Source organism: Odontesthes bonariensis, chromosome 9 (genome assembly GCF_027942865.1).
Source record: "Odontesthes bonariensis isolate fOdoBon6 chromosome 9, fOdoBon6.hap1, whole genome shotgun sequence".
Taxonomy (NCBI): Eukaryota; Metazoa; Chordata; class Actinopteri; order Atheriniformes; family Atherinopsidae; genus Odontesthes; species Odontesthes bonariensis.
In genome coordinates this window covers 35,449,030-35,455,885 of record NC_134514.1, presented here as the reverse complement: position 1 = coordinate 35,455,885, position 6,856 = coordinate 35,449,030, and the positions used below count along the sequence as shown (strand labels likewise).

The 6,856-nt window shown below is 46.9% G+C and overlaps 1 long non-coding RNA gene across 1 annotated transcript; it reads left to right on the top strand.

Moving 5' to 3' along the window:
• The first annotated feature begins 935 nt into the window (after nt 1-935).
• On the top strand, nt 936-6,253 carry LOC142388945 (uncharacterized). The gene is made up of 3 exons (XR_012770353.1): nt 936-1,461; nt 5,828-5,931; nt 6,099-6,253. It is a non-coding gene; the product is annotated as an uncharacterized LOC142388945 (long non-coding RNA).
• Nucleotides 6,254-6,856: the final 603 nt, after the last annotated feature.

The window sequence follows — 6,856 nt, the reverse complement described above, 5'->3', positions numbered from 1 at the left end:
ACCTGATCTCCTGCCTTTTGGGTCCTCCACGCTCACAATTCATCACATCATGTTTTGGTCATATCATTTTAATAAATAGTTCATATATCTATATATATGTTATAATCACAGATTGTGTCGTATGCTTTCTTTACGTAATGTCTGTCCAACCAAATGAGAACTTTCACGAAAGTAGCAAGATATGAGACTGATTATTAACTGATTATTAATTTAACATACCAGGATCGTAAGATTTTAACAGTTTTCCTACCTGACTGTAACTTAAATTTAAAATAACGGTAGGTGGTGCCCTAAATTCGAGGTTTTAAGGTTTATTTGAGACAGTGAAAACGTCTTATAAATCCTTATATTTGATGCAAATGCCCCATTACGCTACACCCCTTAGCCCGACTGGCCCCCTTGGCCGTTACAGAGCCTGCCATTCCTCACCCGGGGGGTGAACCTGTGCAGTTTGCTGAACCAGCTCAGGCCCCAGTTTTGTTGGAGCCAGATGGACAGACAGGGGCTGCCCTGCTGTCAGAGGGGTCAAACCCTCTGAGGCGGTCACAGCGGTCGAATATGGGCATGCCTCCAGCAAGGTATGGGGAGTAAATGGTTGGGCGAGGACGTCCACCGAAATGGGGGGGTGGAAAATGTCACTAGTAGACTGAGGCTTTGTAGGGAAGTGACTGTTTATGGACTGATGTGTGGTGGACTTGCATTAACCACAATAACTTTGTACATGGACTGATGCAACTTGGACTTTTTACTCATACATTGAGGACTGTGGGGGGGGGGGTGTGTGCTTTTCGTCCACAGCTGATAGTAATGAGTCTGACGATTGAGACTGGTGGCTGATTGGTCGGCCACAGGGCGGGCTCTCCAGGTGAGCGCGCTGATTGGCGTAGAGGGAGGTGTGCCGGCGTCTCCTGAGGAGAAAAGAGAGGCAAGGGAGAACACAGGAGATCGGTTTTCTGGGGACAAGCCAGCGGAGCGGACGAGGAGTCGGGAGCCTGAGGAAGGCCAGCAACGGTGAGCGATCCAGCTCGCCCGTTCAGAGCGACAGGACGGAGATAGACTCGGACCAGGCAGGGGCGATCGTGGGGAAGGCCGAGAGACCCGATACAACACTCACAATTTCCTGAGTGAAGGAAAGTGTAAAGGCCCGCGTCCCCCGTGTGTGTGAGTGAAACCCCACTAACAGAAGAGACCACTGCTGATTCTCCCTTTTTCCCTGGCAGCTGCCGGACGCCGTGGAGGAGCATTTCGGGGCGCCCGCTCCTGGAGACGCAGCGCCACCACGGACAGCCGTGCCGCTGCCCTGTTGCTCGGACCCCACCGGTGGTGTTCCAGGGAGGTTTGAAGACAGTAGCTGATTCTCTCGGTCGCAGCCCCCGCCCGAGAGCGGACATTGAACTTCCTCATCCCACTGTGCAGGCAGCAACCACTACCCCTGCGTCTCGCCGTGACATTGTATGGCAGGTAATTAGTGCCACTCTGGGTTAAATTCCTACCGTTGTCTATACCCCCCTACAGTGGCTAGGGAGTGCCCCAAGGGTGCGTTCACTGGGTACGGTGTGCTGTGGTTCATGAAGTGACAAACGTGTGCAGTAGGGGTGGAACGGTACAAACGGTTCGGTACGGACCCTACGGTTCGGTACATTTTCGGTACAGTGCCGAAGGAGCTTCGAGCACATGTAATATCTGAATCCTGCCTCTTCTACAGTGGAATATGGGCGCATAGCAGATGCAATGTAAATTCCAATTGCTTCGGTAATTTTTGTTGCTCTGCATGTATTCTATCCAGGGGTTGTTGAAATACATTTGGGAGACGTAATTGGTCGGGTCTTTTCATGGTTCTATAGAACACACACACATCTGACGGAGGTGTGTGGTGGTCGGTAGCTACGCCCCATGTCATGCTATCATGGCTGAAATGTTTCATCATACCACACAGACAGAACCGGCGCGTGTTTAATAAGTCAAACTTACACGTTGTCTCCTTTGTCTGCGGCGCGCTGCTCTCCTTTCTTCCTTCATGAAACGAAGAAGTATCACCTGCGCTTGATCCTGACTCTCTGTGTGCTCTTATAACTACTTTGTCCGAAAGCGTATATCTCTACGGACCAATCAGAGCTTGCTTGTGGCAGTGTTTAAATGGGTCCTGAAGGAAACTCTTGTAAAATAACAGTTCCGCGTTCAGAAAACTTCTGTACCGTGTGTATTCTGCGTGGAAATGCGCGTACCGAACCGTGACCCCCGTACCGTGACGGTTCGGTACGAATACATATACCTTGCCGGCCCTAGTGTGCAGTGATTCATTTGGAAGTGTTTGCTGTGAAATGTCCTCTCTTCAATGAGCGTGTGTAGTGGAACGGTGTGGGATAACTGCTTGAAGTACCTGTTCTTTTGCTACTCTTCTAGCACTCCTAGCTGGGAAGAAAGGGGAGAGTTATGTGGCAATAACATATAGGCCCTCATTTATCAAACTTGCGTAAGACGAAAAACGTGCGTAGGTCGTGTGTAAGTTCTTTTCTGCGCAAAGGTTGGCATTTATCAAATCCATCGTGAGCGCAGGAAAGATGAAATCGCCACGACAGGTCTGAGGCCGGTGTACGCACTTTTCCATTTTGACTTGCGGTGACTGCAATACAGCAGCGTCACTAGTGCGTGCTCAGGAGTCGCAACAAATCCAGTGGTGTAGTCTACGTTGAACGCAGGTATACGGCGTATACCCACCTCTTTTTTGGGGGGATTTCCGTATACCCACCTAAAATGCTCAGTATACCCACCTAAAATTCGTTTTTCAATATTTAGAATAGCACAGCCACGTTTCATCAACTACCACTTTTCATGGAAGCCTTGTTATAATTTAACAATACAACGACAACACTTCAGAATTGCATTCATTCGGAAATTGCGGCAGTCAGTAAATCTCCAACCAATCAGACGCGTTTTTTATGTCTCGCTGTCAGCCAAAACAAAAATCTATCATGGGGTGCGTACGTAGGTGCTTAGTGGCTAAGGAAAGGACTTTGTAAAGTCGAGGCTTCTACGAAAAGTCATTGTACATCTGGAATGGGCTGATACAATATGTTCTCCATGTTCTCACCATTCTGATCGGATTATGGAATTATCATCTCATCATCTCAACCCGAGAGTTTGCATTTCCAGGGCACACTTTTCCATGGCTGTTGACAGGTATGGTAGTGATTTATTAACACGTTGTCTAACTTTCGTGAACATATTATAATGACTTCACGGAGGCTCTGAGACCGGCGGTTGCCGAACGGCTCTTTATTAAGTTATTACAAGAAGTACAATCGCAGAACACGAGTGACTCTCAGTCCTGCTCCGCAACCAGCCCCAGGAGAACACCAGACCTGCACACAGACTGGCCCACGCCCACTCCTCTCCCCCAATCACCAGCCCACACCTGAGTGACATGACCTGCGGTCCAGTGATTGACAGGGAGAGGAGGAAACAAGCCAGTCCGTGTGCTTTTACCCTCATTCTGGGTCGTTACAATATATTATTATGATGATGATCATTATTATTTGAAAAGCCTCAATGCGTGATGAAAACATGCCAGTGAATTTCGCTAGGTAGTCGACCGTGAGCTGCCAGGTTAAACAAAGCAGCAGCGTTCCAGGTTTTTAGTTGGGGACGACGAGGATCATGGCCAGGCGCAAGGGACAGCAAGACCTTAGGAACTTTTTTAATAAGGTTGCCCGACCTGACGTTTCCGAAAGTAAGTTAAGTTGAGTCAAAAACATAATTCACGCTTTTTATGAGACTAGTATTGCTACCAAGTTACCCTTCTAGGTTGTTTAATTTGTGGACATAACATGGCAATAACACAGGCTAGTCATGCTGTAGTCTAGCTTTCGTTCTTCTCTCAATACTAGCAAGCTAGCTACTCTGATCCACGTTTGCTTACTTAGTTTAAAATTCTAGACGTTTGTTTATCTGGGATTCTTCTTTGGGAATAACTCCTAATCGCTATATGGTCTACATGATGATATGTACATTGGCTGTCTGGATTAAGTAATTTATCTATCATAAACTAAACTTTATTTACTAGCCAGAACCATGCTATCGCCATGGTATGCATGGATGGGGAGATGTATCTGTACTTAGGCAATGGTAATTACATTATCTACTACACTGTTACTGCGATATAATGTCAGATGCAAAAACCTTTAGTGCATGTGATGAGTTTACAAAACAGGCTATATTTCTATAGGCCTACATTTAAAAATCAGTTCATTTCATTTTGTTTGGGCTTGACTTGCTGAAGGCCTACTTGATAGTAACATTTTTGATTGTCATAGATGAAAATGCTTAAAAATGAAACTTTACATTGGCCTATTTTTTGTCATAGTTTTTAGAGGGCTTTTCATCTGAACTGTGTTATGTCATAGTATTGTAGTACTATGGTACTTATTACTTTTCAATGACTATTACAGCGCGCCACTGGAGGTACGGCGTGCATTAAGGGGCTACTATTGGTTCCGAGGGGTCCCGAGTCCCGACCCCTAGTTTTGTCATAATGGGTGCCAAGTAACGTACCCACATGCAAGAACACGATCAGGAGAACAGTAATCACAATAATAAAGTTTATTACAAGAAAAAGAGGATAAGTGGGATCTCTGGAAACGGGGTGTGGACTGGCAGGAACACAACTGTCGAGGAGAGTGAGAGTAGTTAATGTGGGTCCGGGAGGAGTGATTCCTCTCAGGGAACTGATAGCCAAGATCTTACTTTGTGAGAGGGAATCAGCGGGAAGTTGAAGTAGTTGCCTGCTCGGCTTTTCCTGCGGGAATCCGAACCCGCAAATCCAGCGGGCGGACGTCGGTGGAGGGCGGACAGGCGAGCTGCTCACGGAGGAAGGGCGGAAGGTATCCGGGGAGAAATCCAAGGGCGGGGTTCGGGCTTGCAGCCGGTATTTTCTGCGGTGTTAGAGGGAAAGGTCTGCGGGAGGAGATCCTCCAGGTCGAGGGGACAGCTGAGGTCCTAGCGTCCGACGGGTTCTTCCAGCGGTGTAGTGGAGGAGCACTCGGGGAATTCCAGGCAGTCTGAATCTTCAGATCTTCTCTGAGGAACAACGGATAAATCTGACGATGAAGAGACACGACAGGGAGAGAGTTACTAAGAGTCAATTATTCAAAGGGCCTAGCTCGAGAAAACTGTTACCATTCCAGGTTAACACTCAGGCGTTTGAGTGTTCCTCCGCCGCCGTATAAATACTCCTTCTCCGCCCCGTCTCAATTAGCCGCAGGTGCGACAGATTCCACCACCGCACCTTCCAGAGCACTGCTCGCTGTGAACCTCTGGAGGATGGACTAGGAAGCAGCAGGCAACCAAAAAACAAACAAAAGAAAACCCACACAAACAAAACCTCTGGGACCTAACAAGTTTGGTACCACGGGCAAATGACTGGCCAACTATACAGTATACCCACCTCAAAAAGGTAGACTACACCACTGAACAAATCCCTTGGTTAAAATGACAGACTTATCACTTTAAAGAAGGCCCATGTTTTATTTGACTTCAACATAAATATAAACATAAACGCAAATTAAATAAATTAAACAAGTACAACTCCGTAATTGGAAGAGTGATGGCTCATTATTCAACCGTGCACCCTCACACCGAACAGGAGAGGCGCTTTAACACTGCGCATTCGCGCACGCGTGCCACTGTGGGGAGGTGTATAGGGCTCCTAAAGCTGGATCTGTCTCTCGGCTGCGGGGGGAACCCTATACGCCCAAAAAGGTATGTAATATTATTATTGCATGCGGGGATCTCCATAACATTGCCCAAAATAATGGAGTGCCATTTCCAGATGTACATCCAGAGGACCCCGTACCCAGAGATCCCTTCCACCAGCCTGCACAGCCAAGAGCGCTCAGGAGGAGAGAGGAACGTATTCAGCTATTCTGACTTTTGGTAAGCATTCTGTTATTCAAGGAAAAAAGAAAGGAGAACGACGATTTCTTTCAGCATTTATTCTGTGACTTCAGTGTTTCATTTATGTCTTTCAATGTACTGTCGATAGATTGCATGGTGTGTGTTAAAGCCATCATCCACTTCACGATCTATGTTTGTCTTTCTAGGACCTCTGTGGTTAACACGGCTGGCCGGTGTGACGCTGCAGACCGGGGGGCAGAGGCAGAGGCAGAGGCTTCGGATGTTGACGGGCCGCGTATTCGTCGCGCGGGTCAGGTTGCCCGGATGCCATTTCGGATTCATCTGTGAATGAAAAATATTACTTTGATTAGGAAACTCATTTGTGTTGAAAATTAAAGCAACTGTTTTATTTAAACGTCTTGGGTGTGCAGTCATTCTTACCATTCTCGAGCTCTGACATGGGCGCATCAGTGTCAAGTTTCCCTGGCACGCCTGATGAGGACGTAGCTCCGATCAGGCCAGTCACCCTCTCCTCCAAGGCACTCAAATCCAAACCTGGATCGCCATCGAAAGAGTCGATGGAGGATAATCCCATATACAAAACAATTATTTTCTCTAGAAAAACTGCGTTCAAGTATTTAAAACATTACAACAATACATGCCCAGTAATATTCTTGTAATGTTTTAAATACTTGAACGCAGTTTTTCTAGAGAAGATAATTGTTTTGTATATGGGATTATTCTCCATCGACTCTTCTGGGCTTTCACATGCGCGAGCCTACAACCAGCCGGTGAGTTACATGCTGTTTATAAAGTTGTTTTGTAACGTCCCCATGCCAGTAATGTGAGAACCATGCATATGGTTTTGATGGTAAGGCTTGTGACTTTATTGTCGGATGGTTTATAAAGTGGTGTGACGTTTCTGCTGTGTGCAAGTTGTTGTTTTACGTGGAAGGGTTAGCGC